This window comes from Triticum aestivum, chromosome 6D (genome assembly GCF_018294505.1).
Source record: "Triticum aestivum cultivar Chinese Spring chromosome 6D, IWGSC CS RefSeq v2.1, whole genome shotgun sequence".
Taxonomy (NCBI): domain Eukaryota; kingdom Viridiplantae; phylum Streptophyta; class Magnoliopsida; order Poales; family Poaceae; genus Triticum; species Triticum aestivum.
Window position 1 is genome coordinate 481595498 of NC_057811.1, and position 21546 is coordinate 481617043.

Consider the following 21546-nt stretch of genomic DNA (forward strand, 5'->3'; position numbering starts at 1 on the left):
TTTCAGAAGCAGGCATAGTGACACTAAGGTCAATATTGAGTAAGCAAACCACATACAGGGCTAAACCAAAATTGACTAAGTAGGCTATTTTCCATACAAAGCAACAAAGGCAAAAAAGCATGAGGCAAAAAAGCATGCAAGGAGATTCTGGTAACTTTGCATATCGGATGCAAAATATATAGCATTTATATCACTAAATCATATATCAGTCACAAAAAAATTTATTCATTGGTATAGTTATTGGATCTATCTAATTAAAAAAGGCAGCAAGCAACATATAAATTCATTAGAAATAGATGGTATTCCTTATAGCAATCCGCTCAAAAGGAACAAGAATGGAACATACATTATGTACAGCCAAGGGAAGAGTTTCATTACCAAGAGATCCTGCATAACCAATCTGTGTCATCACAGATGTAGCCTGCTCCAAACCCTTTAATACCAAAGTACAAACCGTAACCTGCTCCAAAGGCTACTTCTCTGTGCTCTGTTTTATTTACTGAGTGCTCTGGAAAACAAAGAAAACAAAAGACTCATAGGCTCCAAACACAAAATATTTTTTCGATAAAGTTTACACTTAATAGACACCAATTAATTACCAAATTTATTATCATTTTTGGTGAACATTAATAAACAGCAGACTCATGGTATTGGTATGTAAGTAATTATCTCCAAAAGAGCTTCACATGCACGCAGACAGCAGTGTAGTAATTCTCTATCTCCATAAGAGTTAGCTTCAGTTGCAGTATAAACGATTAGTTTGAAACGCATGTACAGAGTGTTTGTTTTGCTGCTACCTCTTCATATGTTGTCAGTCAGCTCTTCCAGGTAAAATACCCTAAAACAAGTTTATTCCATGCACAAAACCTAGCTAAGAATGGTATTAAACATATTTTTTCAGTGAAATTTTAACACCCCAAGATAATCATGAAAACCCCTCCATTTCTAAGACCAGCAACGGTGGTTCAGCATTAGCAGCATCTGAAGCATTTTTTTTCACTTGCAAAAAGTATTCAACACTAGTAGAAAAATGGCCTTTAGTCCCGGTTCATAAGGGCCTTTAGTCCCGGTTCTGAAACCGGGACTAAAGGGTCGTTACTAAAGCCTCCCCCTTTAATCCCGATTCTTACACGAACCGGGACTAAAGGCCCTCCACGTGGCCGCTGCCTGGAGGTCCACCTTTAGTCCCGGTTGGTAACACCAACTGGTACTAAAGGCAATTTTATGATTTTTTTGAATTTTTTTATTTTCAAATTTCTGAATTATTTTAACCTCTAATCTCTAATCACCCCTCATCACTGCTCAATTTAACCTCTAATCTCTAATCATCCCTCATCATTCCAAATCATCAAACATTCCGGACGGTCACCCATCCTCTCACTACTCCAGCCTAAGCACGCTTAACTTCCGGGTTCTATTCTCCCTCGTTTCCAAGTCTGCACTTGTTGTTTTCCTGACAATAGTAAGATGTCAATCCTATTAACCCTCAGGAATTTAGCTTGAGCATGAAGTCACACATTTCACTGTTTGAGTTTGAAACTATTGTTCTAAAAAACAATAATTATTTAGTAACACTAATATTTCTTGAATAAGTAGTTTAACCATAGTTTGACCACAGTTTGACCAGATTTGACCAAAATTCAAAAAAACTGAAATAATTATTTAGTAACACTAATATTTCTTGAATAATTAGTTTGACCATTGTTTGACCACAGTTTGACCAGATTTGACCAAAATTCAAAAAAACTAAAATAATTATTTAGTAACACTAATATTCTTGAATAATTATTTAGTAACACTAATACTTCTTAAATAAGTAGTTTGACCATAGTTTGACCAGATTTAACAAAAATTCAAAAAAAAACCAGAAATTTGAGCATAACTTTTTTTCCTTTTAGAATTTGAGGATTCTAAAAATTTGCAAACAGGCCGTAGGCAGTCAAAATCGGATGCGGATTTTCGTGCTGAACATTTTGATATATTATACGTTTTTTCTGACATCGTATGCAAAAGTTATAGCCATTTTACATTTTCCCTACACTTTTTGCAAAACATGTCCAAATTTAAGTTTTTAAATTTTCCTAACTAGTAGATGTAGTAACATAAGTACATCTCGAAGGATTTTTAATTTTTGAAGTTTTTATCATTTTCTTTTGCTTTTTACAAAACCGAAAAGGCGATCCACCGGGGGGGGGGGGGGGTAGAGTTTGAAAATGGGACCTTTAGTACCGGTTTGAGACACGAACCGGGACTAAAGGTCTAATCTTTAGTCCCGGTTTGAGACACGAACCGGGACTAAAGGGCATCGCGCCCTTTAGTCCCGGTTCGTGTCTCAAACCGGGACTAAAGGGCTCAGGTGAACCGGGACTAATGCCTTAGCCGCACGAACCGGGACCAATGCTCACATTAGTCCCGGTTCGTGACTGAACCGGGACTAATGTTAATATTGCCCTGTGACCAAAGCCCTGTTTTCTACTAGTGCAATACACAGTTTGACAGGCACATACACAGTACAGTACAGTGCAGAGTGTTCTTCTTGCCACCTCTTGGTGTATAACATACATGTTGTAAAATAGATTTCCCAAAAGGCTAAATGTTATGGTCTATCCATTCCCAGGCAGATTTTAGCATGTATCATTCAGAGTAACATTTTGAGGCAAAGATGAAATTAAGCAAAAAAAATCAGCCCCCAAAGAAAACCTCAAATTGAACCCTCCTTTGAGGTCTCAGAAGGAAGAAATGTACAGAGGAAACTCTGAAGTCTGAATCGATCAACGGGAGCAGCACATACAAAAAGACCGAAGGGGGAAGAGGCGTTGTGACTAGATAATCTTTGTCATGGGATGCGAATAGGAGGAACTGCTTGGTGCCGCCGAGGTCGTGGTTCCAGTAGCAGTAGCACCTCACCTCTTCGCAGTCCTCGCAGTGGCAGCCAGCGCCGCCCCTCCCACTGCAACTTGTACATCCATGGGATGGGACCACAAATCGATGTAAGAGAAGGCAACATTTTTCTCCGGCCGGCTGAAGTAAAAAAGATCACAATACATGAAGATAGGAGCAAGGAAGTCCATAAATATGAAAGATGCTAGACATACGCTTGAGATATTACCTTCTCAACCTGAAGTTCTTCAATCTACAAAATTGGATTCTCTGCTAGAATTTGCTTATGTAGATAATGGGGTCATGTCAAACATTTAGCCATAATGTTGGAAAGAAGATCAGAGATGACCTTTGGTTACCTTCAACGGGAAAGGCATAATGTTGGAATTTCTCATTATCATCTTCATCCGGATAAATGGTATGGAACTCTCTAATTGTCCTCGACTTTCTCTAGATCAGCAAAACAATAAAGTAAATAAAAAGTATAGAATCAAACTCCAAATTATTTTGCAGTGTCTAAATTGGGCACGCATATGAAAGTTCAAGAGAAAAAACAAAGCAATAGGATTAACCTATGACATTGACATCCCCATTCAACATTCATTTATACTGTCATGAATGCCATAGATTACTTATAGCAATGTTAGCGATGCAAGCGTAGATAGGCTGCACCAGAACAGATTCATAATCAAATTGTTCAATGCATAATTATATAAAAGCTGAATAGATGGTTCTCATGGATGAGCATGTGGCACAACATTTTCTTTCGTAAAAGAAATAAGCACTATTTTTAGACAGCAGTTTTACCAAACAATTATATCCCAATCCAATCTAGTCAAACCAAACTCTGCCATTCTATAGCCTAAAAAGGCAAACAAACTATGATAGGCTCTTGGAATCTACATCTTGTCTACCAAAACATACACATGACCACCATTAGCTAACTGGAGAGAGGGAGAGACCTGATAACTTGTGAGAGGAACCTGAAACCAAACTCTGCTATTTTAGCCTAAAAAGGTAAACAAACTATAAGAGATGTTGTTTTCAAATATTATGAAATGCATGGTCTGCTGTATAAATGAAGATGCATATTGCCATGTCTAGCTAAAACTATGAATACCTACTCTAGACCATTTCGGCCGTAGCAGAAAATTAGGAACTTCGAACAGGACATTTAGTAAACTGCAGTCAGAGAAACATATATCACCTAAGGTTATTCTTTTTGTCTCAACAATTAAAAAATGCAGAAGTACAAATATTCGAAGCAAAAGGCTGAATCTGTTAGCCTGTGCCATCACCAGTTAGCCACCGACAAATCAAATCTACATAAACCTACAGACAAAATTACAGTCTAGAGAGGGATGATCTTGCACACCTCAACCAAAATCACAGTTGCAAACGCGAGCCAGATTGACATGGTCGTTCAGGAGAAGCATTCAAATGGAGAAACCCAAAGAAAAATATGACAGAAACAAAATCAAGCAGCAACTTAACAATTTGTAAAATTGGGAACATAGCAATAGGAGGAAAATAGAGAAACCATACACATCATAGCGATATTCTTCGACGACCGTGCATAGAGCCGCTGCCAAACAGAAGCTTGTGGTGCGGTAACGGCCAGTCGACGTCACCTTTCACACTCCGCCGCGGACCAGCGTCTCCCTTGCCAAAGCCTGACCTCCACCCACCCTCGTCTCCCCTCTCCTCTGCAACTGCTCGCTCTCGATATTACTTGTGATGCTTGTTGGCAGGAAAACGAATTATAGACTGAAAATTGTGCAAAAGCATAAATACATTTAATCCATGACGGAAACCTCTAAAATATCCTCTTGGCTCATATGGAACTGAGGGTGTAAATCTCAAACAACATAGCAACAAATATATTTCTCCACGAATTAAACATATATGTGAATGATGAGATATATTGCATAAGCAAGTCAGATAACCGTGAGATGTAACGTAATGTACATGTAAGTGATTCCAAGACTGCAGCTAAATTTCAGAAGAAAGAGAGAGAGAGAGAGAGAGAGAGAGAGAGAGAGAGAGAGACAGAGAGAGAGAGTGATGCCGCATCAAACCATATGTGTACTTCATGAGAACCCCTATCAAATCAAACCATATGTGTACTTTAAGATGCAAACCACATCATCATCATTATTGGATCTCTCTACAGTTATATATGGCCACGTCACCCCGTAGAGCAGATAGTACAGGCTACCTCGCCAGCAATGGTTAGTGCGGTAAGGATAATCGGATGTGAACTAGCTTGCTCTGCTTGCGGAGAAAAACCAAAGTTCGGTTCATTTCCAGCCCACAACAGGTTCAGTTCGTTCCCCAACGGAATGTTTAAGCCCATCATTTCCCATATTCCGTTTTAATGACCGCCCTAACAATCAATTTCCTAATCTTATAATCCCCACCTGGACATCGTGACTGCAAGAACGCACTTATGAGAAAAGCTTTCAACACGGTCGAAGGTCGCCGCGCAGCCACCAAATGAGAAGGCAGGCACCGCCCCGAGATGGAGGCGGACCCGGAGGAAAAAAAGCATGAGTTGGGTGCTCGCCACCACGCCGACCAACCCATCACTATCAAGATTTCGCATGTCAAACATGTCCAGCGAGAAGACCATAACTTCTTGCTCTGTCACCTACCATTGTGGAGACCCATTTTTTGGATGACGCATCGCTTCTCGCAAAAAAAAATCTCTCCCGTTGCAACGTACGGGCATATGTGCTAGTCATTCCTCAAATTAATCGGCGTTACATTCAAAACGAATGTTAGTGATGTCGGGAACCTTAATCAAAGGAAACTCAAGTTTTTCATATTTATTATTCCTCAAAGTAACTAAAGTTCTGTTCAGAATGAATGTCAGCAATGTCTGGCCCCTCACTGAAAAGAAATTTATGTTTTAAAAATTTATTATTACTCAAAGTAAGCTTCTTGTCATTAGATGACTTGTGCGGAACCGTGATGAGGCACAAAATGACAAGTTCACCTAGCAGCCGTATATCCGTTTCCGTCAAGTATGCATCACAAAGACTTATTTTGAAAAGTTTACGTCGCACTTCGATCCAGGTTGGTAACCTACTTATCCATCCACTGATTCTAATACTTACAAGAGACTTGGGAGGTGAAAATGTCTCGTTTGTGCTCATGTTATCAGTATCACCGTCACTATGTTCCTTTTTGATGAAACACAACAGTATTAGTTCTATTGGTTCAATGCTAAATGACAAAGAGCATAGAGATTCATGTAGCTTTCCAGTTACTCGAAGAAAAATGTGTAGCAAATGAGCTTCATTGCCAACGATAACCATGCCTATTTCCTCAAGTACTGCGACCGCCCAACTTCAATTAGTTCATGCTTATCAACTTTCTAGGAAACTTCAAGCACTAGTAGAAAAAGGGCCTATTGTCTCGGTTCGTGAGGGCCTTCTGTCCCGGTTTGTGAACCGGGACTAAAAGGTCATTACTAATGCCCTTGGCCTTTAGTTCCGGTTCTTACATGAACCAGGACAGAAGGTCCTCCACGTGGTCGCTGCGGCCAGCCCAGCACGGGGGCTTTGGTCCCGGTTGGTGACACCAACCGGCCGGACCAATAGGCATCCACGCGTCAGCATCTGGCTGGAGCTGAGGTTTTTGTTTTTTTGAAAGGGGCTGATTTAGGGGTTTTGGGGGTTAATTTAGGTTGTTATTAGGTAGCTATTAGAGAGAAGTGTCCTCTCTTATATCTCCGTGCCTGGTTTACCAACGCTACGTACTGCTATGCCTAAACATGACTTAGATTGAAGTGAAGGCAACATGTGGTGCATGTCGAAAGTAATACTAATCCTAACTTGATCAAGTTTGGATTGTACTACTTTCGACATGCACCACATGCATGTTGCCTTCACTTCAATCCAATCCATGTTCATTTCACCCGCTGATATATAATAACTCTTCATGCGCGCATCATGCATCATCATATATAATAACAAGTCCTACTAATCATCATCATACAACTTCTACTCGTTATTAATAACAAGTCATACGATCATCATCCTCATAGTCATCGAACCAACCCTACTTAATTGTTCTTAGCACATGATCATCAGTATTAGGTAGGACCGAAATACCCTCTTTAAGGTAAAATAGCATAAAACAATATAGACCCTGACTCTCCATTATGGAGAATGGAGATCATCCTGTCTCCAATTCTTGCGCTTCGCTTCCTTTTGCTTCCAAGAACCTCCTTGCGACTGTCCATACATTTTTTCCATTCTTTGATTTGCATGTCTCCACTTCTTTTAGAAATCCGGTATGGACAGTTGAGATTCGTAGGATGACCTGGTTGTATGTTCAAAACATCAAGCCTACCATTCTGATACATCAAATGAGGCACACAATCCTCTGGGATTATCTGTTGAAAAACATAGTAATAACTTCATAGTTAGCAATGATGTACTAGTTTTAGAAGTATGCAAAATATGCACGGATGTCGTAATAGTAAGAAATCTTACCAGGGTATCTCCATAGTAGTTACCGTAGTTCAACACGTGCACTAGTGGCACGTATTGACCATAATGTGGAGGAGTTTTACAATAGATATTGTAATTCTCAAGATCAGTACAAAATCCGACCAGATGAGTTTTCTCCTTATAAGTTAACTCAGAGCCATCGGTGTAGTAGGTTCTGTCTACCATGTTCCGCACATTGTTTGAACAATCAAAATAAGCTGTCAATGAAAATAAGCTGTCAACTATTTTGAAATGAACAATATAAATTAGCTAATAACTATGTTTGAGAAACTCACATAGCGGTAGAATTGGAGGCGTATCAACAAGGACCCAAATGTCCATATTGTCTTGCTCGATGTCAGGATCACCAAGATCCATGGTGACAAGCATACCCTCATCAAAACCATACATCTTGCAAAATGCTTCCCAATTTTTGCAACCAAAATGGGTTACGCTCTCAGAATTATACAGATTTACTTCAAAATCTATATCATGATGGGTCCTTAGGTGAATTTTCTTTGTTTCCATACTTTCATGGTCTTCAAAACCCATCCTCTCCAAGACGTAGCGTCTTGCATGGCATGGGATAAGCTAGCCGAATTGTAAAAGATGAAAAGTACACGTTGAAATAGTTGAAGTCGTGCTTAATTACGAAAAAATAACACTTGTCGTCGTTGCGTACCGTTTCAACATCGAAGGTCTCCTCCAGCTTAATACTGAAGCGCCGATCTTCGTCCAGGTGAGGCCTGTCGCACTGACCTCGGTCGTCGTGGCACCAGTCGCACTCCCCCGGGAGACTTTCGTCGTCCGAGTACGACATTTCCTATGTTCATAATTCAAATATTAAACGTCTACAATTAAATATATGTACTAAAAAACCTAAGTTAGATCATTATTATTCATCACGGGTTGACTATCGGTTTGTCGAGTCTTTTCTTGAAAACTCTCAGCTCACGTGGTGTATACATTCGACCGTTGGTGATGGTCGCTCCTCCATTTGTCCCCGAGTGCATTACACCAAAATGTCTAGCACACGGGAACAAAGGAGAAGCGACCCCCACGACAACAGTCGGGATTCTTCGTCCTCTCATATATATATGGTGGAACTCTCCCTCACTGATTCCTCTCTGACATTTGCGACCGTCGGTGATGGTAGCTCCTCCTTTCGTTCTCGAGTGCATTACACCAAATTGTCTAGCACACGGGAACGAAGGAGAAGCTACCCCCACGACAACAGTCGGGATTCTTCGTCCTCTCATATATGGTGGAGACTCGACAGACTTACAGTCAACCCGAAATATCGTTTAATTATCTTTCTAAAAGAGGATTTGGCTGGTCTCACCTCGATGTCGGAGGGGGCGGTGACGGGGACGACGGCGGGGATGATGGAGGGGCCGGGGGCTCCTAGATTTCTGCGAAAACAAAAACCCTATAAGCTATCAACTAATCATAGTGCTCTCCAATTTTAGCATTCAAAGTAGGAGTAGTTTTCCACTTTGAGCATTCAATAAGCAAAATCAAATCACAAAATAAAGTAGTATTCAAATTAGGATGCATTCAATTATAAGCAAAACTACATCATCTCCATGCGTCCGTACATCGTCGAATATTATCACTAATACACCTCGAATACTATCATACATATAGCATCGCTAGTACAGCTAGAACAGTAGCGCCCGACGGGTATCGGCGCGGGCGGTGGACACCCAAAGGGACGGAACCATCACAGGATCATAGCTCCAGTGAGATCCCTGAAGAACCTGCCAGGTATTGTCGAACCTGCCCTCCAACGCAACCATGTAGCGACGGACGTGCTGGTCCTCCTCGCTGACACGGTGACGTACCACCTCCGCGGTTTCCGGAAGCCTCGGCACCGTCACTGGCCCACGCGACCGCCACCAAACAAGGATCGGGTCAACGACGGGCTGGCTCCTCACCAACCTACGCCCACCGGAAGGTAGCACCTCCCAAAACCAACCCGGCGGAGCCCAGTCCCGGACATGGCCCCTCTGATCAAGTCGGCCTCCTCCGCCGAGTCGACGACGAGGATGCGGGATAGGCATCGTCGACGCCGATGCGAGAATAATTGCTTTAACTAAAAAACAAACTAGTTCTATTAATTTCCTTACTAAAATAAACTACTTCTATAGTAAAATAAACTAGTTTTGTTAAATCAACTAGTTCAATTACTAATTAAGCACTTACTATAAATAAAATAAAGTAGTTTTATTAATTAATCAACTAGTTCAACTACTAAGCACTTACTATAAATAAATAAAATAAAGTAGTTCTTACTAAAAATAAACTACTTCTATATATAGTAAAATTTAATAAAATAGTTTTATTAATTAATCAACTAGTTCAACTACTAAGCACTTACTATAAATATATAAAATAAAGTAGTTCTTACTAAAAATAAACTACTTCTATATATAGTAAAATTTAATAAAATATTTTTATGAAATCAACTAGTTCAACTACTAAGCACTAACCTAAAATCGATATCTACTAATAATTAACCTCAATAAAAAATTAATACATATATGAAAAAAACGTATATAAACAAAAAAATTCTATGAACATTATATTCATACATACATAGCCACATCCATTCATCATATAGCTACCACATACATATATATATATACATTATATATATGAAAAAATGCAATGAACAAAAAAATAATACAAATTATATGAAAAAAAATAAACAGAGTCGTGGCGTGGCGGCGGCTCACATCGGACGACGAAGGGCGACGCCGTGGGTGGCGGAGGGCGACGGCGACCGCGGCGGGCCGAGGGCGGAGGGCGACGGCGACGGCGGCGGGGGGCGGAGGACGACGGCGACGGGCGACGGCGTGGGCTCGGGGGCATGGGCGACGGCGACGGCGGTGGGGCAGCCTGGCGGCGTAGATCGAGCTCGCGGCGTCGTCAGGCAGGGGGAAACTGACGATGAAAATCTGAAAATTTCCTAAGTGCTGGCTTATATAGCAAAGGCTTTGGTCCCGGTTCGACGCACAAACCGGGACCAATGCCACCTTTAGTCCGGGTTGGTGGCACCAACCGGGACCAAAGGCCTCTTTTCAGCAGCCCAAAGAGCGGGAAGCAGAGGGCTTTGGTCCCAGTTGGTGGCACCAACCGGAACCAAAGGGGAGCATTGGTTCCGGTTGGAGCCACCAACCGGCACTAATGTGCTAGTGCGGTGCGGTGGGAAGTTTAGTCCCACCTCGCTAGCTGAGAGAGCTCAGCACCTGTTTATAAGCTGCGTTGCAGCTCAGGTGCTGAGCTCCTCTCTAATATGCAGGCATTACATGCCTACCCTTGTCACTACCATGTTGGGCCTATTGGGCCTGCGGGCCTGGATCCTGGCCCATGTGCAGATGGGTTTCTAATCGTATGCAGGCCGTGTGGCCCATTAGACGGCATTTTTTTATTTTTTCCAGTATTTTTTTGTTTTTTGAATTATTTATTTTCTTTTGATTTTTTGCTTTATTTATTTTATTCTTTTTGCTTTTAGCTCAGAATAATTATAAACTTTCTGTTACTCCATTAGTTTCCAAATTTGAATAGTTTAAATTTTAATTCTTTACGAAAATACTAGAGGTTTATAAAAGCTTTTTAGTTGATTCCTTTTGCTATTAGAGTTTATAAAAGCATTTCAAATGAACTCTGAAAAGGTTGAAAGTTTGCATGGTATCATCATTTCATCCACATAGCATGTTCAAGAAAGTTGAGAGGGTTACGGCAAAAACTGGATGCACTTCGTGTACAAAACGGACAATCTCTTTCAAAGTATCAGGATTTCATACGGAAACTCGTCTGTTACAAAGGGATTTCATTTTTTAAAACTTATTTGAACTCCTGACTTTTTGTGTGTTCAAAATGCACCATTCAAAGCCACATCATCATTTTTCAATCCTTTCTGACTTCATTTGTTATTTTTCATGCATTTACTAATTATTTTGAGCTATAAGACCCTAAAATTGAAAAGCATTTCAAATGAACTCTGAAAAGGTTGAAAGTTGGCATGGTATCATCATTTCATCCACATAGCATGTGCAAGAAAGTTGAGAGGGTTACGGCAAAAACTGGATGCACTTCGTGTACAAAACGGACAATCTCTTTCAAAGTATCAGGATTTCATACGGAAACTCGTCTGTTACAAAGGGATTTCATTTTTTAAAACTTATTTGAACTCCTGACTTTTTGTGTGTTCAAAATGCACCATTCAAAGCAGAGACTGATTTTGAATGGTGCATATTCAACACACAAAAAGTCTGTAAAGATCGCCAACCCCAACATAAAAAAATGAGCATAGATGCGCTTATAGAGAAAATTCAACCTAAATTCATAATAAATTTCTATGAATTTCAGAGAAACTCATTCTGAATTTAGGTCAAATTCCCTTTATAAGGGCATCTATTTTCATTTTGAGAGGAGCTCAACAAGGCAGAGAGGGACGGGCTTATAAACCGGTGTGAGCGCCCTTCGGTTGGTGAGGTGGGACTAAACTCTGGCCGCAACGAGGACCAACCCTTTAGTCCCGGTTTGTGGCACAAACCGGGACTAATGGTCATGGGCCAGGGGCGAGGCGCATTGGTCCCGGTTCGTGCCTTGAACCGGGACCAAAAGGTCCAGACGAACCGGGACCAGTGGCCCACGTGGCCCGGCCGGCCTCCTGGGCTCACGAACCGGGACTAATGCACCCCATGGGTCCCGGTTCATGCGGAACCGAGACTAATGGGCTGGCCAGGCCCGAACGAAAGCCCTATTTTCTACTAGTGAAGATGCGATAGTATCTACACTTTTTTTCATTGTCACTATTCCATGAGGGAGATGAACAACCAAAAGTGAATCATATCCCCTGGAGTGATCTGGCTCTCGGAGCAGACCATGTATTTTGTAGGGAATGATTGTATCTTGGCTTGCCTGATGACAAATATCTCGAGGTAGCTGAGATTGTCAATCTCCATGGGAAGCTCATTAAGGTCGGTGCTCCTTAGGCCGATCCACTTGAAATGAAACATATTATCTTGATTTTCTGCTTCTTCAATCTATTGCGGCCTTGTAGGTCCAACATGTTGGCCAATTGTAATTGAGAATATGTTACAGTGACAAGGAGCCTTGATACTGGATGGTGCTTCTGAGTTCACCACTCTCGAGTTGCATGTGTTGGAAACTTGGCACATGTGTCTTTTTGCTTTTGGGAGAGTTGTTGGAGTTGAATTCCACTACGAGTGGAAAGGTTGTGCGAAAATTCATGTTGGAGCACGTGTAATCTATCAATGAAGGAAAAACATGAGGATGTACCTTGCAAAACTTGAGTTTCCCTTCGAGATTTTTTTTACCGGGAAGAATAAGGCCTCGAGCAACAAACACACTGGATCCATGCTTGGTATGACCCAATGGAGTGCGCTCATGACTTTGGATGATCATGTTTTCAGCGAACCATCATATGACTAAGCTTGTTTTGCTTAAAAATTGTATCTTAGGGGAAAATGAATAAGTACAAAGGTTGACATTGAGTGCATCCAAGGTCGTACCCAAACCGGGTAGAGCGAAGGTGGTGTGCTCGCACCAAGCAGAAAGAATACCACATCGCGAGTCCAGGGCATCAGTGGAGAGGAAATAGTGCATGTTAGGGGGGATAAAGGAGCTAGCTTTTCGGAAGAGAGATGGGGAGCTTGGTTTCTTACATAGCAAGAAAATGGGGTTTGGAGGAGGATAGATCGGCTCGGATCATCTGGCACTTGTCGGGTTGGCCAGCCCAGAAACATTCCACGTACAAATGGAGAAAGAATGGGCCAACATCATGTAAGAAACAAACAGACACTAGGCAGGACGGCCATTAACATAAACCACCACTGCTGTGTAGTGCTTATAGTGAGCAGTAGCGATCCAAATGGGCCTGCCAATCAACGCGGAGCCTGTTACCTGAGCAGGTTTCCGGAACTTTCCCACGAGCTTCCGAACCAATTCTGGGAAGCTTCCGGCCAGGTTTTTTATTCTTTTCTAATGCGTTCTTTCGTTGTATTTTCTATTTTTACTTTTTTAATTTGTTTTTCTGTCAATTTGTTATGGTTTTATTTTTCTTTTTATTTATGTATATTTTCTAAATTTATAAAAGGTTAATTCATGAACATATTTTGAATTGGAAAACATCTTTCAAGTTCATGATTTTTTTGGAATTGGCGAACCTTCTTCAAATTTATGAGTAACTTTTGAATTCAGCAACATTTTTACAAATCCACAAATAATTCTCGATTTCGTGAACATTTTTTAAAATAAGTGAAAACAAATTACATATGTGATTTTAGAAAAATCAACGAACATTTTTAAAATCACGAGCATTTTCCAAATTCATGAACTTTTTTTTTTCAAATTTCAGATCATTTCTTAAATTCTTGAAAAAACTACAGGTCGTGATTTTTTAAATTCCGATCATTTTTTCAAATCCCAAAGTATTATCTAAATTCATGGGAAAAACTACAACTCATGATTATTTTTTAAATTCTGATCATGCCAAATCCTCATCGATCTGTGGCACGGAATATCCCACCTCTCTAATCATGAAATTAACTGTGAGGTGAATGTGAAAGTTTGGCCCCGTTGATCATGAACAATGGATGTCCATCCTACTCGGCCAGGAGACGTGAATAGTTTCCGGCCTTGTTGGTGATGAATGATGGATGTTTAGCCTAGTTGGCGAGGACACGTTAACAATTTCGGGCCTCATTGAACATTAATCATGGAAACATGTTTCTTCTTTGTTAGTTGAACACATATAGATCCTCTAGCATGTTCTTCCACTTTTTTCTTTTTAGAAAAAAGCTCGGTGATGGAAAAGGTGAACGAGTTAAAAGTCATACTGTCATGTTCACATCCATGCTCTAATATAAATTGTGAAGGTGACATACTGAAATTTGTTTGCAGTTGACCATACATTTCAGTTTCCTTTGTTGTTATCATTTACATGGTCACAAATAATGTTACCTCTTGCATGATGCGAAGAATATTATTCATCATCGCCCCTTTTATTACATGAGGCCTCTAAGTCTATTTGATCCCCCTTACAGTGCTTGAAATGTCATTGATGTTTTGAGTCCTCATACCACTACATGCTAAAATTAACAAAATGTACCAAGGGATAATTCAAAATGTGTTGCATATTGATTCATTTATTTACACTAGCCAGCTAGTCGAAAGTTCACCAAATATTAGTTCATGCAATAGGTTTCCTTCATTGCGTTTCTAATTTATCAATTTTCCAAATAATGGTTATAATACATGTACTCTATTCTTGTTTGTCCTTACATATTTTATGAAAAAAATAAAGTCATAATAATTCACTTGAAAGGACATTATCACAAATAGATATTTTAATGTGTACAACATTGCTTTATGCGTATTGGTTTTGCGGGGGTGCTTTATGCATATCTACAGCCCAATTTTTTAGTCAGATATTTTTTATTGTAGAGCTTAAGGTTTTCTGCAAATTTGTAGGGATATTTGACATTGTAGTACTGTCATTGGAAAAAGACAACTATTTATTTCAAAAAAAAAATCTACGTTACTATTTTCAATGCACATGTTTTGACTTCGATACATGCATTCCATATTAGGTGAAATTAAATATGAAATATATTCCTTTATGAGTTTTTTTCTAAACTGTGTAGAAAATAGTTCGTATGAAACATGAAACATGTTATTTCTGTTACATATAAAAGAATCATGCTTCATGATGTTGCCTGCGCATTTGCGTGGGCCACTTTGCTAGTTAGTTAAAAAGAAGATAAGGGCCTAAGGTTGCACCATTGGTTAAGCCATATGTGTTTAGTCACCAAGGTGGGAGTAGTTTATCATACTAATCTTCGTCGAACACATTATTCTTTACTAACATCCCACGTTGCTTCCAATGCGTCCCATCACTAGTGCAGAACGGGGCTTTAGCGCTGGTTCGTAAGGGCCTTTAGTGCCGGTTGCAGAACCGGCGCTAAAGTGCCACCACGTGGCACGAGCCAGGCCCGGGTGCTGGTAGACCATTAGTACCGGTTGGTAGCACCAACTGGTACTAAATGTTTGGGGGGTTTTGGTTTTAATTTTTATTTTTCCATTAATTTTGTGTTTTCCATTTAATTCTTTTTTGTTTGCTGGTATTTTACGATACTACATATTGTACACGTTATGCATATATATAAATAGATTTTCTCGTAGAACCGATCATACATATATATAATCGAATGTCTCACAACCACCATTAATTATTCACACATACACATGTATATATATACAATTTCTCCTACATGTTGCCTTGGTGCCTTCGGAGCACGATGACAAGTGGTTCATGGGGGCGGTAGCGGGTAATAGTATTCTCCTTTGGGATCTATGACCTGGTCGAGCAAAAATCCCGCTATTTCCTCTTGAAGTGCTCGTATGCGCTCTGTTGGTAGGAGCTGGTCCCGCACGTCTTTGAACTGTTAAGAATGAGATCAATATGCATGTGTATTAGTTGTGTGACTAGATATCGACAATCATGTAAGATTTGTGAATACTGTTCTGGCAAACGTACCCATTGCTGTCTATCAGATCTGCTCCTTTCGGACGCCATCATGCGAATGTTCTCGCAAACGTAGACACACTTCAGTCCCCGGTGCCTGCTTCAGGGCCTTTACGAGAATAGAATTTAATCAGATAATAATTAATCAAGCATGTTAATTAATTAATCGTATTGAAACAAGAATTAAAGAGATGGTAGCTAGCTAGCTAGTACTACTTAATTACTTACCTTGGGTCGATACCAAAATAGCTTTTGTCGCCATTTTCCTGGAGTCACCTTAATGTACTTTGCCCCAGCCCTGCCCGCCGGCAAAGAAAATTAATAAAGGGGTTATTAAAAATAGTTCATATCAGGAAATGACGAACTAAATAGGCCGAGATATAGTTAATAATGATTGAAATTACCTGTTGACTACCCCCTTCACGATGCTGTAGTCACTATCTTTTTTAAGTAGTGAGTCCAGTACTTCAACTTTTCCTTCGTCAACTTTAATGTCTAACAAGATCTAGTGGAACCTGCATGCGCATACGTTTGCATGTATAAATTAAGCGGACATGTGCATAACACTAATCAACTATAACCCTAAACCCTATACACTTATTAACATCTAGCTAGTAAGCAAAAACAGAATTTATAGTACAAGACAGTGTGACTCACTCGAAGTTGTAAGGAAGTAGTATATCTTCATTGCTATTGAGGCGCTTCAAGAACTCTAGCATGTTTTTCTCTACATCTTGTCTACACCATTCTAATTTTCATGTGTATTCATTAATGGTATTTGGGTCAATGAACCCAATGCCATAGCGTCCAGCTTTTTTCATTTCATACATCTTCATCCTGCATAATACCACAGAAAAGAATATATAGTGAGGATATATAATTACAGGTAATTAATAATCAATCAATGAGCACTAGAGCTAGCTTGAGACTTAAATTACAGAAAGAAATCACTTACAGACAATAGCAACTAACGATAGATTTGTCGAGTGCATCTTGATTGAATAACTGAAATAGTTCTGAATACTCAACAGACAGAGCTTTCTTATTGAAGTAATGATCTTCCTCGACTTGCACCATGAGGGACTCTCGATTGGAAATCTTGGTAATTTTCATGTACCAATCATGCAATCCATACATTCTCGTTGGGAGGTTCTTGACCTCCTCGGGCTCGACCAAAGGTTGGCCCCGGACATATTTCCGTTTTATTTCCTCCTCTCTAAGCGGAGACATGGGCTCGATATCGAGGAGTTGCCCAACAGTGATCTTGAGCATTTCAGCCTGCATTATATGCTCCTCGGTTATTACCACGTCGCCCAGCTCGGGAACGTAAACGGTTTGCCCACACTAATATTGGGCGCGCGTACTCTCATGTGTTGTTGGCACAACAAGCGGGGGGATCGATTGCGCCGCCTGTTCTCCCAGCTGGGGAACAGTTTTCCCGCATTTTTTGACAGCTGCTTGTTGGCTCGAGCTCGAGCTCACTTCTTTCTGTAGTCGTGCTCGATGTGCCTTCCTGATTTGGCGCTCATAGTCTGAGTCAACAGGCTTGGGAGCTGGTGGTCTAGCCATACGAATGAAGTGGTCAATATTTTCCTTAGGCACTTTCTCCCTCGGCGGGGGTGCCGGTTCGGTCCAAAATGGGCGTCCACTTCGGCCCGCACTATGGCATCGTTTTGCTCCTCGGTCATGTCGTAAGGCCTCTGAGGAAGAGGAGCGAGGCTGCTTGGACCATATTTATATCGCTTGTCTCCGCCTGTACTTCCTGTACTACCTCGACTCGTACCGCTACGCACCATAGCTGCGGCGTGTCTCTTCTGCGATTGCTTAGGCGGCGGAGACGACTGACGTGGCTTAGTTGGAGCAGGAGGAGTGGCCTGACGCTGTGCCGGACTTGAAGCAGGAGGTGTGGCCTGACACGGTGTCGGACTTGAAGCAGGAGGTGTGGCCTAACGCTGTGCCGGACTTGAAGCAGGAGGTGTGGCCTGACACGGTGTCGGATTTGAAACGGGAGGAGTGGCCTGACGCTATGCCGGACTTGAAGCAGGAGTCTGCTCACACGTTCGTGGACTTGGAGCAGCGGGAGTCTGCTGACATGGTGGCGGACTTCGAGGAGGAGTCGGCAGACGCGGTGTCGGTGGACTTCGAAAGATGATGCAATCCTTTCTCCATAGGATGATACGATGTATGGCCTCTCCCAGTGTGTGCTCGTCGTCACCTCCAGGAATGTCAAGCTGTAGCCCCGAATATGGGTCCACCACCTCATCAACCAAGACACGAGCATAGCCCGCTGGAATCGGGGCCCAATGGAAGGTTGCTTCGGGGGTAATTGTAAAAGCAACGGCGTCCGCCACCTTCATGGATATGTTCTTCATTTTGAAGTGTAGCTCACAGTTAGTGTTCTCTATGATGTCATCCACAGGGTATGTATCCAGCAGTGCGTCGCCCGGGGCGGAACCAACGCTGCTTCTCGGCATGGATGGGACGGTGCTATCCAATGCTGGATGATCATCCGCTTGCTGCTGCCGCTGCTGAGACCCCCTTTCCTGGCTAAGTGAGTCGATCTGCTGCTGCTGGAATTTGAGTGCCAAGTCCGCGTGCCTTGCTTCTAGGCCTTGAAGGCGTTCCGCGTCCTGCTTCCTCTGCTCCTCCTCCAGCTTCCTCTTCTTCTCCTCCTCCATCTTCTTTCTTGCACGGGTCCTGTAGTCGTCGTTCCATTCCGAAAAGCCCTCATACCAGGGAATAACGCCCTTGCCTCGTGTTCTTCCCGGGTGTTCAGGATTTCCCAGGGCGCGCGTAAGCTCGTCGTTCTCTCTGTTGGGCGTGAACACCCCCTTTCGAGCATCTTCTATTGCGTCAAGTAACTTTTGTTCTGCTCCTTTTAGACTTGCCTTCTTCGAAACCAGGCCTGTCTTCGGGTCCAACGCCCCCCATGCGCATAGAACCAAGTTCTGCACCTGGGGGCCAGCTCCTAGTAACCGGAGTGACCCCTGCATCCTCCATCTCTTGCTCAGACTTATCCCACTTAGGCATTGCCACCGCGTAGCCACCTGGACCCAGCCTATGGAACTGCGTCTTTTTTGCGGCATTGGCCTTGTTTTTTCTCGACCGTTCCTTAGATAATTCTGATTCCTTGAATTTCACGAAAGCGGGCCAGTGTTCTCTTTGCTTCTCCAGTGTTCCCTTGAATTCTGGAGTCTTCCTTTCTGCAGCGAGGTAGTTGGCCCATACAGTTTTCTTGTGGGTGTTGAATGCAATTGCCATCTTCTTAAGAGCAGCGTCCTTGACTTTCTGCACATCTGCATCAGTGAAATAATCTGGTAGGGTGAAATGTTCCATCAGAGATTCCCAAAGCTTTTGTTTTGCTCTGTCGTCGACCCAAGTAACATCTGGGCGTTTAGTTTTTGGCTCTTTCCATTCTTGAATGGAGATCGGGAGTTGGTCCTTCACAAGAACTCCGCACTGACGAACGAACTTGTTCGCAATGTTCTTAGGCGTGAGGGGTTCGCCACTAGCTTTGATGGAATCGATGTTGTACTTTACACCCTCCTTCAACTTTTTGCCCGGGCCGCGCTTTGTCCTGCTGTCTGTAGAAGCAGATTTGCTCGATCCGGAGGGCTGAAACAAGAAAGATTGATTCGTTAATATATCTTCAAATAAAAGAAACATGTGATGATCACTAGATGCCTGCTTATATAGATATACCTCGCCGGTAGTCTTTGTTATTTCAAGATCAACATTGTATTTGTCATCATAATCATTGTCTGCGTCATCATAATCATAATCATAGTTCATGACTTCATCAGCTCGGTCGTCGAGATCGAATATCTTATCATCACCCTCCCCGGTATTGTTCAGATATTGGGAGCCGTCATTTGCTTCATTCAGATCATCTGGCCTGTTAGGGCTGCGTATGATCTCGAACAGGGCCTCTTCTCCCTCTCTGCCGGTATTGTCTACCATAGCTTTTATTTAACTAATACAGAATAAATATAAAACAATTTAGTATTCAAATTACAATGCATGGATGCAATCAATAAGGAAAAACTGAATCATATAGTACATAATATGCATCGTCTCGAATAATATATAATCTCGAATACATCGTCTCGAATAATATATAATCTTGAATACATCACTGGCTAGGTAGCTAATAAAGATCGAATACTATAGAAGAATCTAGGCCACTCGCGGTTCCTGGGGCGCGGGCGGTGGACACCCAAAGACAAGGAACCATCACATGATCATATCTCCGGTCATCTGCCCAAAGAACCTGCCAGGTATTGGAGAACCTGACGTCCATAGCAGCCATGTAGCGATGGACGTGCTCGTCCTCCTCCCTGACACGACGACGCACCACCTCCGGCGAGGCCGGCTCCCTCTGCACCGAATGTGACCCACGCGAACGCCACCAAAGGAGATCAGGGTCGACGACGGGACCCGCGAGGCCGGGTTCCTCACCAAGCGGCGCGCCCCTCCAGGTTGCACCTCCCAGTGCCAGCCCGGCGGAGTCCAGTCCCGGACATGGGTCAGCCGGACATCATGGCGAACGGGTCGACGGCGAGGATGCGGGCCGGGCATCGTCGAGAACAAATACTATATGCCCGCAAAAAGTAACATTTTCTAAATGATTGGATTGTGATAACTAAAATTCTATATGCAAATTCTAACAATTTGACATTAATCTAATTCATCTAGCTAAAACTAACTCTAAAATTTCTAACATTTCTAATATTTCTATAACTAAAGAACAGAAAAATTGCTAACATTTCTATAAATATTTCTATAACTAAAAAACAGAAAAATTTATAACATTTCTATATAACTAACATTTTAATATTTCTATAAATAAAAAACAGAAAAATTGCTAACATTTCTATAACAATGTGTGTGTGTGTGTGTGGACATGGCGGCCGGGGCAGGAGCTCACCGGCGAGGCGCGGCGACGCGGGGGGGGGGGGGGGCGACGGGGACGGAGACGGGCGGTGACGACGGGGATGGGGAGGGGGTGGCGACGACGGGGACGGGGACTGGCCGGGCGGGGACGACGGGAGGACTGGGCGGGGTGCGGTGACGGGGCGGGGCGTGGCGACGGGGATGACGGGGACGGGGACGGGGACGGCGACGAACGGCGACAGGGACGGCGACGGACGGCGACGGGGGCGGCGACGAGGGGCGGCGGCGAGGGGTGGCGGCGACGGGGCAGAGGAGAAAGAAGCAGAGGGAGAGATGAGAAACTGATTTTTTGAAGTGTTTTCTTATATAGAACAATCTTTAGTACCGGTTGAAGCCACCAACCGGTACTAAAGGTCTGTTTTGGCCAGGCCAAGCTGCGGGAAGCGCACACCCTTTAGTACCAGGTGGTGGCTTCAACCGGTACTAAAGACCCCCGCCTTTAGTACCGGTTTGAGCCACCACCCGGTACTAAAGGGGGTGCACTGGCACAGGTGCGGTGCATCATGTTTAGTCCCACCTTGCTAGCCGAGGGGCGTCCGCACTGGTTTATAAGCCCAGTGCGGTAGCTCTCTCGAGCTCCTCTCCAAAGCAGGCCTACTGGGCCTAAATGTTCTGTGCTGCCCTGTGGGCCTACTGGGCCTTTGCGGGCCTGCATCC

The 21546-nt window shown here is 42.6% G+C and overlaps 1 pseudogene; it reads left to right on the forward strand.

The window, feature by feature from the left end:
* The first annotated feature begins 644 nt into the window (after positions 1–644).
* LOC123142773 (probable aminotransferase ACS10) overlaps positions 645–21546 on the forward strand; it is a 34527-nt pseudogene continuing 13625 nt past the window's right edge.